The sequence below is a fragment of the Rattus norvegicus genome, chromosome 5 (assembly GCF_021556685.1).
Source record: "Rattus norvegicus strain SHRSP/BbbUtx chromosome 5, alternate assembly SHRSP_T2T, whole genome shotgun sequence".
Classification (NCBI taxonomy): domain Eukaryota; kingdom Metazoa; phylum Chordata; class Mammalia; order Rodentia; family Muridae; genus Rattus; species Rattus norvegicus.
The window spans coordinates 48,250,177-48,273,900 of NC_141538.1; the positions used below are offsets into that span (position 1 = coordinate 48,250,177).

The 23,724-nt window shown below is 36.5% G+C and overlaps 1 protein-coding gene, 1 long non-coding RNA gene and 1 other non-coding gene across 8 annotated transcripts in view; 2 read left to right on the forward strand and 1 right to left on the reverse strand.

Moving 5' to 3' along the window:
* Epha7 (Eph receptor A7) overlaps window positions 1-23,724 on the forward strand; it is a 159,855-nt gene that overhangs the window by 78,606 nt on the left and 57,525 nt on the right.
* U6l5 (U6 spliceosomal RNA like 5) lies at window positions 798-904 on the forward strand. Its single transcript, XR_015621645.1, has one exon. It is a non-coding gene; the product is annotated as a U6 spliceosomal RNA (small nuclear RNA).
* LOC120102846 (uncharacterized) overlaps window positions 7,024-23,724 on the reverse strand; it is a 49,453-nt gene continuing 32,752 nt past the window's right edge. The window contains exon 4 of the long non-coding RNA XR_015620177.1: window positions 7,024-7,612. This is a non-coding gene — a long non-coding RNA (uncharacterized LOC120102846). The remainder of the gene's footprint in view (window positions 7,613-23,724) is intronic.

Below are 23,724 nucleotides of genomic sequence, written 5' to 3' on the forward strand. Positions count from 1 at the left end.
GAATTATAAATTATTGACCCTTCTTGGAGCAAACAGTACTACCATGTGTTTGGTATCTAAATAGATCTTCCATAGTCCATACTGCCATGAAATAATAGAAGTTCACTAATTATAGTTCATTTGAAAAATGGCATTATTTCTCAATAAAGTGGTTTCTCTGATGATATTTTTAAGATTCTAAGTATGCATGAATTTTATTTTAATGTACTTGATGGATAAATTGTGTGACAGATGTAGAGTCTTTAAAATACTGTATCAAAATGCACATCATATATATGTATAGATTTTAATATTTATGCAATTTAATACAAGGATGATCAGTCTTTTTATATAAATTTATAATATATAGTTATATATTATAATATATTATAATATGATAATAATATGTATAATATAGTATATATAATTTGTCAACAGAATACAGGAAATAGTCTACCTTTCTACACAAGTTATATTTTATTTTTAAAGACAGATAAATAATATTTAATGATAATGATATTGTAGAACTGACAGTGAAAAACTTCTGATGATCAGTAATTTTAACTTGTTTATGTTTATAAAGAACTATTCTTTATCTCTCTCCTTCAAGCAGTATGAACGTCCAAAGTAGCCTAGTTTCGTTTTTATTGCTATTCAGACAGTTAGCATCTTTGTGGAGTTTTATATATTTGTAAACCTTTATATTTAAGTTTAAATGCCACTCGTCAAGAGACTCAGAGCTGTAATTTGGTACAGTGCTAGTCTGGAGAGAACTGGATATTGAGTGACATGAGTCACGTTCTCAGAAGCCAAGTATTGTGCTCGCTTCGGCAGCACATATACTAAAATTGGAACGATACAGAGAAGATTAGCATGGCCCCTGCGCAAAGAAGCCAAGTATTCACTTTCCTAGTTCCAACTAAATTTACAAGGTACCTAAACACTCTTCTTTCATTTAATGTATTTGATTTGTTTCTACTCAAATTACTCATTACCCATTGACCAAAATGAGCCTTCTGTTTGCAGGTTGCTTACCCATATGCAACGTTTTTACACTTTCAGAGCCTTAAGTGGGAATTAGGAAACTAAGTGTGCAACACTTACTAGGGAAGCTGGAACCTTATAATGGGATTCCATGCACTCTTTGGATTTGCAGGGCATAACAAAGGCAGTGGATTCGGACCTTCCTCTACATAGAAAATTGCTCTCTCTGGCTTTAGATTTATTCCCGTGGCATGGCCTGCCTTGTTAGTAGAATTACTCCACATATTTCTTAGGCTACCCAGTCTCTGCTTCTTTGTTGTTTTACCAGCTTTCCTCATCAATCAAATCTCTCCTTTCTTCTGCCCCACCTGCCCTCTTCCTCCTTTCCTTTCTTGCTGGGTATTTTCATGGAGGGTCACTAAGTGCAAAGGGAAAGACACTTATAAGTTTATAACACAGTCAGTATTTTTAGAACCACAGAGGTCCTGTGGATGATGAATGCAGAGCCTGCATTACCTGTTTTATTTTTTCTCTAATTATATTTTTAAAATCCATTGTGATGATGATGATGACTATTGTTGAAAGAGGAGAGATACAGAGACAAGAGAGACAGAGGGGCGGCATGCCACTGCACATGTGTGCAAGTAAGAGAAGAACTTCGTGGAGTCTTTTCTTTCCTCCTGCAGCTTGTGAGTTCCAGAGACTGAACTGACTACTAGACCTGGGTCCCAAGTACTTTGATGTTCTGAGCCTTCTTGCTGGCCAGAGTTTATTGATTTGTGACTGCTGCCTTGTCCTGTGATATTTACTTCTCCTTCTGAGCTGCTTCCAGCTCAGAGCTGCAGTTTTTGAGACCAGAGCTAAGAATAACAGCAAGGCTGTCTGTGCTACTCTTTATTAGTTGATATGAGAAAAATGGAGTATTTTCTTTTTTACCAGTTCCCTATGAGAGAAATCTCTCACCCACTGAACACAATTATATAAACCTCAAGAAAAAATTTTAAAATAGCTGTTTGAGACTCTTTGAAACAGATTTCGTATCTTCCCACTTATAAAAAAATTCAATGCAACAGAATGGCCAAACCACTTTTATATTTGGAAAAGGCACTATTTTTATGGCTAGAATTGGTCAAAAATGTATGGAGAAATAGGTCCAGCTTTTAATCTGTATTCCAAAGAATAGAAATGTTCTTTTCTTACTTCCCAGTTAAGTCCATGTGCAGATACATTCACTTGCTGTAAGACCTGTGATTCTGACCTGTGGGAAATGCTGTGCAGTCCCTAGCACCTCGCTTTTGACCACTGAGCGACCTTTTCTGTGAACATCATCCTCTATTGTTCTGCCTTTCTCATAAGAGAAAAATAAGGCTTTGAACTGTACATTTGATAGCAGTAGCATTACAAACTTGTGATTTAAGGAGACTTTCTATGACGATTTTGACAATAATCATTGGGTCCTATACAAATACAGTGAATGATAGCATGGGTTCCTTAAAGTGATTATTTATACTTCACTCATTTTTTCTCTAAATACTCCAAACCCACACTACTCTAAATGGCAAACCAAAGAACAAATGAGCAGATTTAGGTCTCTTCGTTCTGTCTTTTTTATGCTGTCTCTATTGCTCTGAACATCCTTCAGGTATAGGCTAACAGTACTGAATTGGGAGAAGAATATCATACAAGGGAAGAAGTTGCTATTGTGTGCTAGAGCACACTGGGAACCTGTTGGTAGGGTGAAGCTTTCCATTCTGTTCTTATGAGGTGCCTGTGTTTTCTGAAACACATTTAGCTGCCCCTGTGGCTTTCAGCATGATGACACCTAATGTTCAGGCCACTGTAACGTACAGCTTGTGAGTAGAACCCAGAATGTTCATATATGCTGTCAAGTGTGGAGTTGTACGTAAATCGTGTAACCGTTGTTCATTATTTTCTCTCGTATATTTTAAAGGTTGTAGGAGGAGAAAAACTTGATAGTTTCATTCAACACTTGAGATGGTTTTCTCGTTTTACTAGGTGGCTTTATTTTTTTTTCAGTATATTTTGTGTGTCTGTGTATGTGAATATGCATACATGTGTGTGCACATGCGTTTGGAGGCCAGAGGTCTCCTTGGAAAACATTCACTTTGTTTGGGGGGGGCATAGTCTCTTTGAACTGGAGCTCACCTAGTAGGTTAGCAGAACTGGTCAGTGAACCCTGAGGAGCTACCTGTTTCCTCCATATTAATCCTGGAATGAGAGACTGTACCACTTTTAGGTGTGTTTTAAGGTTGACTCAGGTACTAATGCCTGTAAGGAAAACATTTTACCCCATGGTCTACCATTCTAAGAATTTTAAAAAGACACATTTTACAATTGAAACTCATGCAGTTTGTGTTGAATAGCAAGGATAGTATCTATGTCTCTATATGTATTGCAGTAACAAACATACATTGTGTTTCAATCACATCCTATGGACAGCTGTCAGCCAGCCTTCTCTGTAGACTATCAATGAGAAATCATGGAATTTTACTTTCTATGACTTGAGGGTAAATAATCTCAATTTCATTGAAGAATAGAAGTACGATTTCTTTTTATATTTCACAAAGCATCAAGGAAAATATGTCAATCCTTAGTTCTCTAGGTCTTGATTAAACATGGGTCTTATAGTTTTATTAAAAATATAGAAAATATGATAGTTTCCTAGTCTCCATTTTAGAAGGGCCTATGAATAATATTTTTTAAAGGAAACTCCAACTCTGGGTACTGTGTATGCTATCATTATCATCTTGCCTGATTCATTTCAGGGTCAATACTCTTTCCCTTCTGTGACTTTCTTTCTCTTACTGTTCTATAACTAATCTGCTAGTATCTCTTGCAAATCACAGGTGCTTTTTAGTAGAAGTAGAAGTGGTAGTAGTAATAGTAGTAGTAGTAGTAGTAGTAGTAGTAGTAGTAGTAGTAGTAGTAATAAATCATTGTTTTTTCTCTTTAAAAAACAAAACAAAAAGATGGAGTTCTTTATCTTCTTCATGGTGCCCAGAACGTTAATAAATCCTTGGGAATTATAATGTAAATACCAAAGAAACTGTTAAATTTTAAATAGACCTCGTGTCTCAGGAATGATCATAGAAAGAAAGATTATGTTACAGCTGTAGACAGATAATACAGCACATGTGTGGATGATTGTGCCATACATTAGCTGCAAACCTCATGCTATTCTAATAGTAAAACCAGAAGGAAGGTATTTTCTTTCTTCCCTTTTTTCAGTATTTCTTGAGTATCCCCATATGTTCTTGAAGGCAGAGAAATTAAGCCTTACATAAAAAGGTTTCAAGAGAGATCAGTCCTTCCTGTTGTTAACACTTTAATGACTAATTAACAGTCAAACCTACAGCATTTTTTTTGTAGGAAATATATTGTTCAAAATGCAGGTGGAAGGGAAGTACTTGTCCAAGATGAGAGGGGCCATGAACCCCGAAGAGGACACTGAACAGGAGGGGCCATGAGCCTCTGGCCCCGCTCAACATTCCTGGTTATTTTTCTTTTCCTGTCCTTGTATTTCATGCCTGTCCTCAGTCTGCAAACCATTGTGATAAATACGAATGCTAGTCATTGTGGAAAGCGTTTGAATGAGGGCACACATCACGATTCACACTAGTTTTGTGTAGTATTAAGACAAAAGGTGAAACATGCAAATGTATTCATGGTTATCAGGGAAGGAAATGAATTTGCGTCAGACTTTTAACCTTGATATTTGTGATTTGATTCAGAGCATCCTTGTTCTAATGCCTAGAAAAGCCAGAGTAACAGGAATGACATCTCAATGTGCTATTTTGGGTGATCCATATTAAGTCCACCTGCTATTAATTGTACAGAGTTTTTAATTGTTCTGTTAATGAAAACGACATTTTGTGAATGAAATAAAAACAGCAATTTGATTACTATTTTTATATTTAATTTCATTGCCTTAAATCTTTTTTTGTAACACAGTGATGATCATACAATTTTTTTTAATTTGGATCTCAAAAATATCCTACATAATGTTGTATTCGAATCTGCTAATATTCAAGTATGTTGTAAAGTATATTTTACGTTTGCCTTCATAATTTAAGCTGTCTTGGCAGTATGGACACAAAGTAGTAATGTTTACATAAACTAGTTTATTTTTGCTGTAGATAAATGTGTCATACTATATCCTACAATAAAGCTTTATTTAAGCACAATCGTGCCTCTGTATGGCAACTGAAAGGAATTAAAAAGTAAGCGACGTAGCAAGGGAAATGGCATGTTCTGGTGTTCTTTAACTTCATACCTGATTAAAGGGCTCAAAGATAGAAAGCACTGGTTCTGCAGGTTTACTGTTCACGGTGTGTTCTCTTCACAGTGATAGCTAATAGCAATTGGATTGTGGAGTTCAGGTGTAATGATCGTGGCTCACGGCACGTATAACACCAGCACCATAACAGAAAGAGAGAGTTTTCCATTAATGTGCACATTTTATTCCACTAATATTATTCACTCAGTATTTCTTCAGACATATTGGTTATTTGGACCTGTTTAGTTTAGTTCTACTCTCCCACGAGGCCAAGGCCTTCTTCTCTGGTCCGTTGATATTAACCTGAAGTAAGGGAGTCAGGGCAGTTTTCTTATGTTGAAACGAGTTATTCTTAAATATGTGCACATAGTAAAATGCCTTCCGAGTCAGGGCCGTAACAGAGTAGCTGGGAAGCAGTTGTGTGTTATGTATTCCTTGGTTGATAAATTATTTCTCTTGAATTATGTGAAGAAATGAAGCACACTGTTGTCTGTTTCCCTTCAGGCAAAGTTGTATAATCAAAGCTTGTTCAGTCAGTCCTAGCTTCAGGATGCTGAAAATGACAGGATGGTTTATGATAGCCACCAAATAATAAAACAGCACCTTTGAAGAAATAATTATTGATTAACAGGGTGTACTGCATAGAATTGTTTTCTATGCGGGTAAAGCTTACAGTGCAGAATGTCTTGGATTAGAAGGGAATGTTGCTTCTTCGCACATTTTATTTGAAGTAATTCTTACCCTTGGCTGTTCTCATCATTTCGTTAACTCTCCACAATCATTTTCAGAACAAAGCAAACATTATCTGTGCATATGAAATATGTTTGTAATCTCTTCTGTAAAAAGGTATCTTTTTCTACGTTTTTCTTAAAAGGCTCATGATTGCATTTAATACGAGGAACTTCAGCCCTTGATTTCTTTATCATCTTCTAACTATATAAAGTGTATTTTTAGGAAGATAGGTTGTTAAAAGTTGCAGAATTTTGAAAGGGCTTAAGGATGAAGGCGACTAAGGAAAATCCTTTGGATTTCACAGAAAAGTATCTATCAGTGAAGATCATTGAATATACAGTTTTCTTTTTTTTAATTTAGGGTTTTTTTTACACTCAAGATTTTATTCCCCTCCCAGTCCACTCTCCTACTGTTTCACATCTCATACCTCCTCCCCACCTCCCTGTCTCCATAAGGATGTCCCCACCCCAGCCACCCCGCCATACCTCTAACTCCCTTGGGTCTCCTGAGTGTTATATACAGTTTACTCATAGAGTGTTCTTGTATATGTGTGAAACAAGAGGACATCTGTTAGGCTATGTCATCTCATTGCTTTTCCTAAACATAGTGGTGACATTCATTCTGTCTGATTGATTTGTACATTCTTTGAAAAGTTATATCCAAGGTGTTACAGGCTCACCGGACTCCCATGGTACTAACTTAACACTGTAGCATCTCTAGTACCATTGAAAACTTTCAAATATGTCGTTTTTTATTTCAAAAAGAATTGACTTGCCATACTTAATGTAAATTGTTAATACATGTTACCCATAATCATGTCCCTTCATTCCAAACGTTTGCACCCCTTCAGTTTCGCTTGAACGTAGTGGAACTGAGGATCTGCTCATACTTGAGTGAGTTTTTGTTGCTAAAAGTAGTCATTAGCGTTGTGGCTCAGTATCTTCAGATCCAAGCATCTCTTCATCTAAATCACATTTAAGCTGCTCCGCACTAGGAAGAAGATGGTACATTTAACAACACACCAAGTTTCATTTTCCAGTTGTGTCACATTTTTATTATATAAAGGATGTTATCCATAGAAAAATATTTTACATATTATCAAAATGTTTATATTTTATGTTTATGTTTTATGTTTATGTCTATTATTTGAGAAAAATCCAAAAGTGTTCAAAAGCTCATATAAATTCATTGATACTGTTCAGTAGCTAGAATGCATTATTTAAGAGACTTTTTTTTAAAGTTGTACAGCAAATAGCCAGTTTTAAAAAGTCACTTGAATGACAAATGTATGCATATCAATATTTCTTATAGCTCTCTATTTATTAGTTGGGGAATATGATTTTTAGAAGGCTTTTAGAGCATGTGTTGCTGCTCTGCTAGATTGTATAAAAAGCACGTGTGTCTTTCCATATTTTCATTGATGTTACTTGTACTCTGGTTTAGAAAATAATGATGAAGCCTTCCAAGCATGCTTGACGTAAACACTGTGTACAACTCTGACAATCAGAAGGCTCATTGCTGCTGTTTAAAAAGAAGCGAGATCAACGTGCTCTGACTTTGTGGAGCAATCTCTTCAGTTATTTATGTTACTTATATGTCTTCTATGATCTCGCAGCAGATCTGCAGAAAAGAAAAAGAAACACTCACTTAATTTAATATAGCTAAAAGTTTAATGTAGTAAAACATGTATTCGAGTAGTTCCTTCAACTATGTGGGTGAAGAGCTAGCGTTTCTCTTGCTGTGATCAAACAACATAGTCCAGGGCAACTTGGGGTGGAAAGGATTTGCTCAACTTAAAACTCTCAGGTCTCACTTCACACTGATTCAGGAGTTCAAGGCTAGGACCTGGAGATAGGAACTGAAGCTGGACTGAGGCAGAGGTTGAAAGATTTTAGAGACTCCAATGGTAGTATATTAAGTCTACAATGCAGTAGTTGCCTCCTAATTGGTAAAGCAGTCTGCAAGGCAAATATAAAATCTAGTCAGAGGTGTAACATTGCCTTTAGTTCAAATCATAAAACTAAGAAGAGATTAAAATTATAAATATACATAAAGAAAGAAAGAAAAAGGGAAGAGATTAAAAACATAAATGTAAACAAACAAACAAATAAATAAATACATAAATAAGAAAAATCAAAGGAGAATGCCCAGGCTGGTGGAGAACGCTCAGAAAAGAGCCAGAGCGGTGATGACCAGTGAAACAGGAAGGAAATTTAGAATTTGATGCCCCAAAGCAAAGCATTGGTATTACAAAGAGAAGATACGTCCGATGATAGTGAGGGAATCACACAGGGGAAGGAGCGTGGAATTCTGAAGGTTATCAGAATGTCTCGTGTCTCATTTGTCTGTACAAATCCAGCTAGTAAATGCAGCTGACACCTCTGTCTCGGAGTCATCCCTGCAAACCTGGACAAGTTAATAGAGGCAGCACATTTAACTGTTACAGACAAATAGATCCTAATGTCATATGCTATACAAAGCAATTTACAGTTATCTAATTTAAGACCCTTTAGATTGTTTTGACTAACTTGGAAGAAAGAGGAAGGAGTAATAGTGATCTTCTAAAAAGTCTGCAGCCTCCTGTCTTAGAAACTCTGACACGCAGTGACAGTTTGTCTCATCGATTTAATAGCTCTTGCGTACTTTGGATGAGTCGCACACTCTCCTAAGCGGTGGTGATGAAAACGTATGCCAGGAAAACAAGGTTTCCGTGTAACGCACTAAATGATGATGTACTGTTGTGATATCCTGGGTCCCCTAACTTTTCTGTAATTTCGAAAATTAAATATACAATTTCTTCTGCACCTTATATACCAAGTAGCAGCCCTGGAATGTGAGTCTGTTCATAAACTTGAGCACGCAATACAGCCTCATGGGCCACTCCAGAAAAATGATTGTAAAAGGAGTAAAAGGAAAGACATTGTTTTTTGCATCTCTCCGTAGTGTAGGTTCCACGGAATCTGTTTTTGTTTCTCTGGAGGGTTTCATGGCAGGTACGAAGGAATACAGCCTTAAAATTTTGAAGAAGAAAACAATTTCTTAGTTTAAATATTGCTTTACATTCCATCCCCTTGACATTTTCAGTAATTTCCTTGATCATTATTTGTGGCTGATTTATGTCAGGCTACTCAAACTTTGTTCTATGTAAATTCTAGCTGTGTGTTTAGTTTTATGTCTAAGGTTAACATAAGAAGTTGTAGCCATATAGTGTCTATTAATAGAAAATTCATTTAAAGTAGTAATTGATGACAGGAGAAATGGCTTAGTGGCTGCCTGCTTCTCCAGAAGAATAGGATTGAGTTCTCAGCACCACATGGTTGTTCACACATATCTCGGTAAAACTGTGAAGCTCTCTTCTGGTCCCCACCGGCACTGCACAAGTTTAAGATCCCACTGAATTGCTTACAGGGTTATATACAGGAGTGGAATTTGGTTTGACCCATTTGAATGATGTTAACTATTATCTCATGGTGTACAGGTAATCTCTGAGGGAAACAAACATGGATTCTAAGGTGCTCTGACTAATGGGGGATAGAGATTCCACTTTCTACACTATTCATGTCTATTAATAATATTTTAAGTGTCTTGTGAGATTTCTCCGGGATGAATCTAAGCTTATTAATACAATCTTTTATAAGACTGCAGAGGGTGATGATCTAAGTTGTTTTATAAACCTAGAAATATTATTCCTGAGCCATCTGTAGAACTTACCGATGGGGAGATACGTTATTGAATCATTGACTCAGTGAATATAGGCATTATAACTATATCTCTCTCGAGCTAGAAAAGAAAACATTATTTAACTTCATGCATTTGATAATAACTACTTTTCTTGGCAAATATTTAATGCACATTTTTCTCATTGATGTTTTCTTTATTCAAGCCTTTTTGTTTACATATATATGTAAACAAATATATATTTATATATATGAGAAAGTGAGATGATAGATATAGCTTTAGATTTGGATTTAAAAATGTTAAAATAAAAATGTAAAATTAAATACGGCAGTTAAAAAAGATTATTAACAAATTAAATATTGACTAAATACATACTTCACAATATTCAAATAAGTGATAGCTTGTTTTGTTAGAATCTTGCTAAGATTCTCTTCCTTTTCCTCTCCATTTGTTTTTACCTGGGGACTCTTACGTAGTGTGGTAAGGGCAGGACTAAGTATGGAGAGTGGAAAGAAAAAAGAACACTCAGGAAGTATTCTGCTTTCCACTGCTTTCGACAGTTTTGTAATTGAACATAATTTGACATAATTGATCCTAGAAATAGTTCTTTCATGTCCTTTCCCCTTGTCGGCTTTGCTTATATCACCATATAGCTTAGGGTATCTAACATAATTTTGAATGTCTTGACTGTTTGGCAGTCAGGAAGTAAGGCTCTATGTGTCCTTATGTATATCTTGGAACCATTATTGACTATTTCTTTTCTCACTAACACCCAGTCTGCAAGAATGACCAGCATAGTGACTTGCTCTATGTACATGATGTGGTTTTTTTTCTGTTTGTTTGTGTTTGTTTGTTTGTTTTAGAAGTCTGGTGAACAAATTTCGGGTGCCCGGGTGTTGTGCATGTGCTTTGACTAGAACAAGAATGAAATCTATGTGCATTAAAAAAGAAATCTGGTCACCAATGTTCTTTGCAGATACAATGTGCCATTTTAATAGACTCCAGTTCCCTATGTCTCTTGCATGAGTTCACTTTTCCACAGGACTATTATGAGTTCTGGAGTCATAATAGTCACTTCCCCCATATCATTATACTTAACCCTTATCTGTTCTGATGACAGGTTTTTTTTTTCAAATGATTCTTCTCCACATGAGAAAGTCTAGTAGCCACTGATTTAGGGACTAGTCCTTGGAACTACCTAGAATAATTTTATTTTGAACTAGAAGATTGTTTTATTTCTTGAGATTTCCTTGCTCCGTCTGAATAGATGGACCCTAATTACAAAGACCTTGATTAAGATGATAAGAACTTATTAAAACACACCGAGACTGTTGACACCTTCATCTTTTGTAAAGGAAGTTACATCAGGACAAACAACATAGATGCTTTCTACTACTCCACCTATCACATTAATTTTGTATTTTCCATTTGATACATGTTGATACATTTGTCAGTATTAGTTTTGCTAGGGTGAAATCTCTCAAAACTGTTGCTCTAGTCATCTTTCCCCTCATTCATGATCTCAGATAAAGTCATCGACTTAAAGCAGACCACCTGAGGATACTTGGAGGTAGTTTTGTTTCATGAGGAAACACATGAGAAAGATGTAAGTGGAAGGACTCCTGGAGTTCAGATTTTAATATTTCAGTTGTAGGGAGCTCTCTTTGAAAACATAGCTCTTTGTACGGATTTGGTGTGAAAATGTTTAGTGGAGCAGATGGAGATCCAGCTGGTAGAATATATGTTTGTCAGGGTATCTGGCATTTAGCTACATCCAAAAATGCTATCAAACTGAAAGACGCTAAAGAGCAGCGCTGTGTGGAAGCCAGTGTGATCAGCCAGGGGTAGAGTTCCTTCGTCTCCCATTCCTAACCTTGTAGGGATACATTTTAACACGCGTGGAACTTTCAACTTTAAAAATAAACTCCGAGAAAATGTAAACAAGATTGTCAAGCAGCTGCCTTTTCCAACTCTTGATTTTTGTAGGCGATTTTTGTGAGCACGCTACCCTGTGTTGAAATGTAGTGTTTAACGAATTGTCTGCCTCTCTGAGCGTACAGTAAACATGTGCACTTCACAGGACTTTGCATTCAGCACATTGAAAATCATCATTTTGGCTTCTTGGGCTTAACTGTAAGAAGTGGGAGAAGATACTCAATAAGATAATGAGGAAAGCAAGGTGAGCAGCCCAAATGTGTTTACAAATATTCTACCCAACAGGAAGCCGGTGTTTAACCACTACTGTAGAAAATGGAGGGTCCGACTACTTAGAAAATAATGTGCTCACCACTGAGTACTAAGACACACACACACACGTGTGTGTGTGTGTGTGTGTGTGTGTGTGTGTGTGTGTGTTCATAATGTGTCAGACATATGACACTGAAATTGTTTAAATTTAGAACATTTGGACAAAAGAAATAATTCCACTTGATGAAAGAGATTTCCCTCATATTTTTGTTTTGTTTTCCATTTTTTATATTAATAAAACAATGATTCACACCCTTAAATTGTACTCACCACAGGGGGACAATTTGCCAATTTGTTTTATTGTTTTTGGATTTAATTTTTACTTAGTACGGGGGTTCACACCTAGGTTCATGTTCAAGGCCGGCAGATGCTCCACCATTGAATCTTTACTACAATCTTACTGGCTGCTGCTGTCTGAATCCTATACACTCCTGTGATGATATTGTACACCACGCTGAATCTTGAAACTCTTTAGAGCAGTGATCAAAGGTATCTGTGGAGTGTTTTTACGAGTCTTGTCTCAGGAGTCTATTTAAATTACTGAGTCCATTGGAATTTTTAATACTTATATTATCTAATGACCTCATGAAGACAGGTTCTACATATTTAAGGTGTAATAAAAAATAAAAGAAAAACAAGGTGTCACTGACATTAGCAAGAACTCTGAGCACAGCTCTAAAATCTCACCTTATCAAACTCTTGAGCACTGAGACACATTCTTATTAGCATACACGAATGAATTAGGACAGTTAATCATCAAAAGTATATATCTGAAACAACAAATATTTATCAGAGGAGCATCCCTCTAGAAATAATAAATTTTAGGAGTCCCTAAGAAGACACATATCTTACAGAGTAGGGTAAATAGTTATTTTTGCAATAAAATTCCTGGAAGTCTTTATTGGAATATCTTCTCTTATACTTAAAAGGAATATTAATACCATATTTCCCCTTCTCAAATATCATCTTAAACTATACTTAGTTTATAATACTTTCTTACAGTACAAATTTTATATAGTATAAGTTAAACATATGTGATATGAATTACATGCAATCTAAGTTATATATTTGTATAAATTTATCTATATGCATATACTTTAGAATACATGCATCTATGAGGTATGCAAACTTGTGTGCTTAATTTATACCATGCCAAGCCTGGTGTTAGAGTCTGTGTATGTGTTATTTTTTATCCTCATTAATTAATGTTCATTTGATTAAGTTTAGAGATGGGAAAATAAAGACATAGGGAATTTGAAAACCCAGATTAATACAGAAGCAAGAGTATAGTATGAAACTATGGTCCTTTGAATTATTTTTTAATTTGTATAAAATATAATTTTACTTTCATGTATATTCACTATCCTTTATTAATTTCTATTATGTAAAAATTCTAAAGGATATGTCTACATGTTTACCTGAGGGACTGACTGATTAGTTTAACGACTTTGTGAACAGCTCACTGAGTATGTTGGAGCGAAGGGAGAGCTGTGTAGATTGTGCTGCTGTGAAAGAACTGGATTTCTCTGTGTTTTCTCTGAAGATGCTTTCTTGCCCATTGGAGCCAGATATACAAATTCTAGAAGACAAAGTGGATTTTTTTTTCATTCAAATCCCAGGTTTTCCAGTCTTGATGTATAAATTTTACTACAAACAGCATCCTTATTGTGTCAAACGACTGATCTAAAAAAGTATTTTCATTAGTGAGATCAGCTACAGGCAGACATTGATGGCTGAATTACTTGCATAATGACAACCTGAGAGCTCTAGCAGGCAGAGAAGTAGGCACAAATTTTATTTTTTGGTTGTAGAATTAATGCCTTTCCATATTGGTTCTGTGGCTGTGAACCACAATTAATCTTTTCTTCTTCCGTATTATTTAAATACTTTATTATCAAAATTTTATCCCAAAATTTCGTGTTAGTTACTTGTTACAAACATGGAAATTCTGATTTTGCTGGTACAATGGGCAAGAATCAATTATGTCAAGTTTACATGTATTGCTAGCTTTCGAATTATTCAGTATGCATATCAGATATTTAGTGGCAATTTGATAAATGGAATTACTGACCCACAAAATATAAATTCATATTCCCTTCATGTCATAGTGTGTTTTGAAGAGCTTTAAAAAGAATTAAAGTGCCCATTTTAAGATGCTTTGAGACTGGATGCCTGCGTTACTCAGCAGTTCCTGCATGAGAACAAAATGTACACAGATTATTTTCTAAATCATAGAGCGTTTTAAGGATGGTTCTTTTTGAATTAATCTAAATCAGTTTTAAAACTGACAATTGGATGAGCTCCTAAAACCCCATATTTCACACTTTAATTCTGCCTCAGGACTTAGCTAATTAGGTTAGATAACCTTGGTCCCTAAGACACTGAATAATAGCAAACCTATGTGAGCTGTAAGTATGCTTTTCCAAGTCATATTCTAAATGGATTCTCATGAAATTTAGCTTATTATAAAATACGACAAATTTATTTAGTATAAAATCTATTTTTCCTTCTTTGACTGTGCATCTAACATGTATCTAGTAGTATTTTAATGAAAAACGATAATTAATATCGTCCTTCTATGGGCTATGTTTTGCTAGCTCCATCCCTTACGTAATTGTTAAATATAAAAATGATTTGCTTGCTCTCCAAGCGAAGTACACTTGTGGCACAAATTGTCTTGGGCTGATGACTCTCTTCTTTTAAAATAGGTAGTCATGTCTGGTTCTGAGCACGTTGCCTATGCATTGTGTTATATTACTGTGAAAGAATTCTTTTTGGAATTCAGTCCTGAGACCATTGCTAAAGTTTTGTTGAACGTGAAACAAGCACTCTGCAGGCTCACAATGACAGAGAACTCATGACTGACCATTCTCTCTGTGCTTCCCAAACCCTGGGACCTCAGGCGTGCACCGCTGCACACTCCGTATATTAAGTCTTTATTTGAATTTTAATTTTATATAGAAATGTTTATCTAAGCTTTTATTAAGTCTGGTTAATATTCCAACACGGCACAGCTTCTTGTGGTTAGAGTACAACCTTCATTAAAGCGTGTCTGAGTGAAATGAAACTGCCACAAAAATATCCTATCAGGTGCACTTTCTATAGTTTTGCAAGAAAAGTAGCTAATCGGCGAAATGGGTCCATGATTTCTTTTTTAAATGAAGTTTTCACTAAGACTACAAAATTCATTCTAGAGATTTTTGCCATGAGGCCTATTTTTATCTTATGTTTTTTTTTTCTTTTTGCAACATGTCACCTCATTTAAATATATGCAAGTAACCATAATCTGATTTCTTTTTTGCTATGGATCAACCCCAGGACTTTGCACATGCTATATAAGCTGTCTACTAATTGCATATATCTCCATTGCTCATTATATATGTACAATAAAGTTATTAGATGTGTTAAAAGTTGATTTTTTTAGGGCCCCCAGAATGAAAGACATAAACTCCTGTGGTTTATAGAAGTCCCGTGTATATTTGCAATACTCATTTATTGGTTGCTATTTTATTATACGTACACAATCATATATGTATATGTTCCCATGTATATAGGTAGGCAAGTATATATCCATACATGTGTGTTGAATTCAAAGGACAGACTCAAGTGTTGTTCCTTACATGCTAACTCTTATTTTGTAGAATAGTCTCTCACTGTCCTGATGCTTGCCAAGCCGTCACAGCCTACTCAGCAGCAAGCCATAGGTCCTGGTGTGACTGTGTCACCAGCACCAGTTTGCACATCATTCCCAACTTCTTAACTTCCATTTTGGTGATCAGCTTAAGATCCTCCTGCTTGCACAGCCACTGTTTTACAGAATAAGATAACTACCCAGTCAGTAACGCCTACTACACTGTTGCATTGCCAATCTCCACTCCTGTCAGAGTCTGACATCTACTGTCAACCTACTTGTGACATTGATGTAGAATGGTATAGATGATATTGATACACCTATAACCCGAATACTTTCTTTCCTTCCATGACCACCCATCCACTGCTAGAATTTCTTACTTAGATCGCTGTAGATCTCCATTCTAGAACTTAGTATCTTACTTCCAATTCTGAATAATTTTATGAAGAATAGACAGTCTGCAGCTGTGGAGGGCACCTGCTGGGATTCCCATCTCACTCTGAGTAAGCATCAGGGTCAGCCACATGTGTTGCCCTATGTCCTACCCATCTAGGCTCACTACCTCTCCACTCAAGCATTCTAACAATGGCGGTCTCTGTTGATCTTAAACACATGAAACACATGCAGCACTTTTGGACCTTGGCTCTCTCTCTCTCTCTCTCTCCACTGTGGCGCAGCCATCCTCCACTGGTTATCTGCTTGGCTCTTTCATGTCCTTCCTTCGAGTAATTGTTCAGATCCTCCCTTCTCCAAAGCTGTCTCCTGTCAACCTTTCTTAATGTGCACGTCGTAAGTTAGCGTTGGCAAAGCGAGTCAGCTCTCACCCTCCTTCCTTAAGGAGCCTTACGAGCATCATTCCAAAGGTATTTCTTTTCCCGATCTCACTTTCTTAACACTGCAAGGCCGCTATGAGCATATGAGGCTCACAGTAAGTATTGAACTTAATTTTAGATTGTGTCATTACCGAGAAGAAAGATTATTAAGTGTATACAAGACAGACCTGCAATTCCAATCTCATTTATGTGACAGCAGAGTGGGAGGCTGAAAGATTAGAAACACTAATTGTACCTATGACTAAAAACCCACACCTTTGGTCATGTTTTCCCTATTCTACCGTTTTTGCCTAATTGTAAAACTAAGAAAAAACATTTTAAAAAACAGACGAGGTAATGAGTGGCCAGCCTTTTAATGTTTCCATGAAAATTATAGGAAGCTTTGAGAACCAACTCTACAGGTGTGAATAATAAAGACAAACAAAGTTTAAAAAAGTGACAGAGAACTTACATTACCAGAGTTTCTCAAAAGCAATCATGTTTAAAACTGTAAACAGGAGGTATGACTGAAAAGTTACAGACATGTATTATGTTACATACTTTCACTCCTTTGTAACATACTGACTCACCTTGTCCTCTTTTCACTTTCTGGTGAAACATGAAAGGAGCCACAGTTCTTAGATGAAGTTCAGAGGAAACTGAACTTAGCTGCTCTAAGTTAGTGTACTTCTGAGCTCAATGCTTGTTTCCAAGGAGCCTCTGTCTGTACACACCTTTCACTTTCTCACCAAGCAGATGGCGGCATAATGGCAAGCTACGCAGGCACGCAGGCCAATTTATTCTGCCACACACTGGAAACTGTGCTAGATTTTGTGGGCAAAATAAAAACAAGAGAAGGGAACTAACACTTTTGAGAACCATATTACAAACCAGGCACTATGTTGCTGTTTTCATACACATATTTTTTTTCAAGAAATATTTGCATTAGCCAGGGCCATATGTTAACACGCAGGAAGGGTACGGAGAGTATGATGAGTCCATTTTAAAAAGTGCATAACCATCATTATTGTTCCGACGTCCTGCTGTATGATCTTTCAATCTTATTAAAAGGGTGGATTTCAGACATACAATATGGTGACGGAGAAAGGATGGACGTTGAAACTAGAACAGGGTTTTGCAGGAAGATTGAGACCTGCAACTGCTATGTATCTTTCTAAGATCCGATGCTTTCCCTTTTAGAGCCTGTGTTTCACCAAGGGATTCCTTTGGCAGCTGTGATGGCAGCAGGAGCCAGGCTCACACCATGCAAGTGGTGGGCAAGGTCAAAGATTTCTGCCCAACAACAGCTGAGGAGACTGAAGAGGAGGGCAGGTGGATGAGTTGAACTGGAAAGAGAATACACTTTAGCTGCGCTTTAATTCTGCTAAAATGGATCTACTCAAGGAGTTCATACTTAATCGTGTGATTATGTATAATCCTGTGACCACGTTTAAATGCAGCTTAAGATTAAATCTATGGCAAAGCCTCATTAAGCGAAAGTTTGTAGCTGAATTAATCACTTGGCTAATAGTAAAAGGAAAGCCTGAAATATGTGTCAGATAATTAATTCATGCATTCAAAAGGACTAAGGTCTATAATAGTAGACCCTATAAAAGGTGCTCCCCAAATGAGTGCCTTTACTTTATGAACACATTTGGCCCCTTAAGTTATTTATTCTAGATACTTAAGCTATGAGCGTACTTTCATTTACCATTTTGAATCCCAAAGACAGCAAATTGGGAAGGTCCTCTCAAATTATTTTCTATCTAACCAAAAATAACCAAAAGCAAAACCACTTTAGAAGTTGCTGCTTTTACTCTAGAACACAGAGGATTAGGGGCGGTGAGGAAGAGAAGGGAGATCCCCGAATAAAGTCACTGCATTACACTGTTCTGTGATTGAGTCTTCTACTGGTCAAAAATAATCATTATTTCTCTTTGAGTTTTTAAGTGAATTTCATGTTTGTTTGTGCAGTTATATCTCTTGTACTGTATGTATAGAGGCTGTATGTATAGAGAGGGCATTGTAAGTTCTTTAAATAAATATTTTCAGTTTACAAAGTTGTCAATCAGATAATCAGGAAAATATATAATTCACCAAGGAAATAATCATACATGATATAAATTAATGCCTTGCTTTATCTAGTTTCACATACTAGTATATAATTGCATCATTTGTATTTTATATGCATATTATTTATACTTATGTATTCATATGTATTATATATAATTATTATATTAATTTATATGTATTATATATAATTATTGACATAATTTGGATATGATATGAAGACATGTAAAATAATAGCCTTTACAGTGTAGGCATGTGCAATGAAATTGTCCTATAGATACTCCTCCATAATGTATAAAATTATACCTAACAAAATACAAAAATGTTATATTATTTAATCGTGAGAGATTCTCCTGATTCCTCAAATGACTACTTACTGTTTTGCTAGGTATAGTCGTTTGGGCTTGCAACTGTGCTCTTTAATAACTTGTAGGACTCTGGCCCCAACCTATGTGGCTTTTATGGTCTTCATTGAGAAATCACATGTTAGTATTATGGGACTGTTGCTTTAAGTGACCAAATCTTTCTGTCTTCCTGCTTTCAATACTCTTTCTGTCGCCATTGTTTTGTGTGCCTAACGATTTGACTGCGATAGGGTATGGGGAGCGTCTTCTCTGGTCTCATTTATGGGTTGGTTTTCTGTTTGCCTCTTCAGATATTATAAGCATCGTTTCCCTTAGATGAGATCTAAGAAATCTATCTTCTATGATTTTATTGAAAATATTTTGTTTCCTTGACTGGTATCTCATCTCTTTCTTTTATACCTATTATTTGGATGTTTGGTCTCTTTATACTGTCTCAGAGTTCCTGAATATTCTATTAATTTGTTTTGGCTTGTGGGGATAATAGTTTATTTGACGGAGTAATCCAGTTCCTCTCTTTCGGCTTCAAGACCTAATAATCTATCTTACGTTTGATAACAACCATTAGTGAAGCTTTTTTTTAAATTCTTTCTGTAAGTTTTATTTCATTTGCACTTTTAGTCCAAGAGTCTCTTTATTAAATTATCTTTTCAAATATTGTTTTTTTCTTTTCATTTAATTAGTTGGTGTGTATGTGTTTGTCTGTTCGCACGCACGTGGTTGTGTCTGTTTCCAATTGGATCTGATTTTTATTCTGATATTTACTCATCCATTCTAAGTTGCTTCATCATATTTATTATTGTTATTGTTATTTGAAAGCTTTGTCTTATATGTCTTTTAAGTTTCTTTGGGGCCTGTTACTATGGGAATATCATTTTATAACAAAATGTCTTATTTTCTTATTTGTGCTTATGTTGTTATGAGGAGGCCTAACCATATGGAGTTGGGTTGTTTGGAGTGTCTCGTGGGATGGGAATCTTTAATCTGTTCCGTTGAGTAGATGTTTGAATCTCTGCTTTCTACTACCCAAACTTGTCATTATTGAGACAAGCTGACTAGGGCTTGGGGCTAGGGACAAATTGTATATAGATGTTTAATACACAAGAGGGTATCAGCAATAGTCTAGGCTAAGAACATGCTAAGTGAGGTTTATAAGACCAAGAGTACATCTTTGATAGAATTGTAGTCTTTGTGGTTACTCAGAACTTCTCCTTAGGAAACAGAGACTATTAGAGTTGGTGATGGAAGTCTTCAATGAACCACAGAGACCATTGCTGTAGTGGAGAGGTTAGAAGCCAGGCCTCTGGGATGGTGGAGTTGGCAGCCTGAATCTAGGGTCCTTACATGGGAAACGGAATCATTGCATGTGGTGCTCAGATTTGGGGCCTTACCAGTTTTGGGGAAACTGGCTTGCCTTGTCCTCGTCATGCTATTGTTGGCGTGTCAGGACTTAGGCTGGACCTTTCTGTGTTAGCATAGTGAAACAATTGCTTCCTTTCCAGCCATGCATCCTCGTTGTACCTCTTATTACTTCCAAAACCTGGACATTGTTCATTTCACTTTAAGCAATTCCATCTCTACAACAACACCAAGAACATTTCCTAACCAGGTATGTTTCCGGCCACAGGTAAAGTTCTCTAAAGATGATCGGAAACTGAGATGGAACAAATAGTCTCTGAATTGCAAGTAAAATTAAACATCTTCATATTCTGAAATTTGTATCACGGAACATAGCGTTTCATGGGCAGGAACTTGAATAAGGAAAAAGAGTCAGTGTGTTGATATGGAAATCAAGTGTGGACATACAGGAGCCACATCAATTATAGGAGAAAAACAAGAGTTACAATTTCCTAATCTTTTTATTTATTAATCATTTTATTTGCTTACATTTCAAATGTATTCCCCTTTCCAAGTTACATTTTGAAACAAAGAGATAGACTGCCCTTTGTTATAGCTACCAGAGAAATCAGATGAGACTAGAGTAGGCTGTTGTTGGAAAGAAAGACGGGAAATTTTGTGCACCATTTTGGATTGTTAAGTATTTAGTATTTTTTCTTTAAACATGTTTTAATTTGCATAAACTAGGCCCCTGAGACAGGGACAGATCCCAAAATGTGCTGAACACAGTCTTGATAAGCTTTTATTCTAACGTTAGGTATATACATTTGAGATATTTGATAATCAGATTCAAAGAAGTTAAGCTAGTTTTATTCTAGTTTCAGTGTCTAAGCAATACACGTGTTAAAAAAAAATAAAACGGAAGATGCTGGAAATAAATGTGTGAGGAACAGGGCGGGGAGTATGTAATGGGGGAAAAGGAGTAAATTGCAAGGTGTGAACAACATACAGTGAAAGGAAATGCCCGTCACCTCATGCTGGACTTCACTCAAGGCAGTCAATGTGCTTTCCACTGTATTGAAGGCCATTTGAAGCTGGCTGAGAGTGGGTGAGGAGACATCTTCCTGTTGTCTCACTTTCTTCCTTGGAGAATTGAGACCTCCCTTCTGGCGTGGACTTCCTAAGAAGGACTTTGAGTCCTTCCACACCGGCGCTGCCTCTTTAAGGACTCCTTACCCTTGATGATTAGAACTCTCAATTTGTTTGTGTCCTTAAAATCAGAAATCCCATGGAAAGTCTCCCACCTAGCAGAGCAATGTGAAAGCATGTCTTACTTGGTAATTGTTTGCCAGATGAATGTCATGTCATATTATGCAAAATGAGGGTGTTTTACTATCTGGAGTTCTTTTATGTTAGAGTATCTGGTTTCAGAGTATGAGGATAAAATTAATTTGGTAGTGAATATAGCACATTCAGATATGTACCGTTTTAAAACATGGAAGAGCATTGCCAGCTGCTATGTACTCAGAAGTTTGCATCAGATTTGACGTATTCGATTGAACTCATTTTTTTTGGGACTATATAGTATTATTTTTATGGGACTAAAATAGTTCTTTAAAATATAACTTGCAGTGTTTTCATAATAGTCAAGGGGTAGGATTTTTAACCTGTTTTCTACATTCCACTACGGCAGATAACTGCTTCAGTCTCTCTCTCTTTTTTCTTTTCCTTTTTTTTTTGATGGATATTGGATACTTTTTTATTTACATTTCCCCCCTTAATTCCCTACCCCACCCCCTCCCCCTTCTTCTATGAAGGTGTTCCCCCACCCATTCACCCACCCCTTCCCGCCTCCCTGCTCTGACATTCCCCTATGGGGATTGGGGGTGTCCAGCCTTGGCAGAACCAAGGGCTTCTCCTCCCATTGGTTCCCAACAAGACCATCCTCTGCTACATAAGCAGCTGGAGCCATGGGTCTGTCCATGTGTACTCTTCGGATGTTGGTTTAGTCCCTGGGAGCTCTGATTGGTTGGTTGGTTGGTATTGTTGTTCTTATGCGGCTGCAAGCCCCCTCAGCTTCAGTCTTAAAATTAAATTTGTATAAGCCAGTTTTTCGTTCAGGACACTTTAAGAAGCCAGGGGCTCGGTTGGGACTTGGTGAATAGTGCTAATTGACTTTGCCACGAAAGTGGCTCTCTGCATATCTTGGTGAAGAGTGCGTAGAAGAACCTTCTAAAAGGCTTCTCGTGTTTTCTTTTAAGTTGAGACAATAAAGTTTGACACTGTTTTTGAAAATCCCATTCGTTTCAAGGATTTTTTTTCTCGCCACTTATTTTCGTAAGCTGTCACAAGGAAGGTGAAAAATCGGTTTTAGTTGAGAGCTATTGCCATTGAGACCATAAACTGAATTTATGTGAACTTCACTTGTGATACAGCACATGCAGTTTCGTCTCAAATTTGACATCATCATGTAAATTAAATTCAATTAAATAATTCATGTTTATTGAAGTATATAAAATTCATAACCTATTTTAGGCTCTGTCTTTTTAAATGTATTTGAGAGACGACTGATATAGCAACAAGGCAATCGAGAATTTTAAGAACGTGGCTCCGTTATAAAATAACTGAACTGTAAAAATCCACTCCTTAAGAAGTAATTGTCCAAAAGAAAAAAAAAAGTCATGGTCCATGCTTCCATCACCGTTTTCTGCATTTTCCTTTTAAAAATGTAAAAGCAGAAAAAGGTTCTACTCCTGTTAGAGGTCTATGCCTTCCATTTGGTCTGTGCATCAGGCTGCTGACTGACGCTGCTATTTTGATACGGTTAAGTCACTCCTCTGACAACCATTTCTCCCACCCCACAGCCTCTACTAAATGAGGCACTTCAGGACCATATTGTCTTTATTCTAGGGATGACGGCATCTCAACCAAAATGAACCGATTCAAATTCGCTGGGAAAATGTCTTGCCATCGGAGAACTGAATAATGGTGATTCGCTATCTTCACTGTTGTTAAGTGAAGACAAGACTTAGCCAGTGCAAAATCTTGTTTCATGCAGGCTCCAAACATATATGACAAGTACCTTCCCCCAAATGAAAAGGACAGACCATGTCCGAAGGGTCATCAGGTGACACAGAACCCAACTGGCCTACAATGATGACTGCTCCCCGCTCTCTTTCACTGCTACGTCCATTGTCTACACACTGCCTAATCTTGAAGCCATGACAGTTTATTAGCCAGTGTGTGCTGACCATGAATAAATGGCTCAAAACCGTATGCTTTTAAATATAAGCATTAGATTCACGTTTTATTTTTTTATTGAAAGATGAGAGCTCTCAAAAACCTTTTGATAAGAAAAATAAGTGTGGGCCTAAGTATACCGTTGTTTTCATGACACGTTTTCCTAAAAGAACAATAAATCTTCTGTAGAAATATTTGTTAATTTAGTCCAGAAATATCTGAATATTATCATAAAATTTTATGCAATATGTTATCATAGCCCCAAACTAAACTTTTGTGTTTACCAGAGTCAGAAAACTCTCAAAGAATTGTCCAAGATTGTTTTAAATGCTATTTTTTACTGAGGCTAAGTAG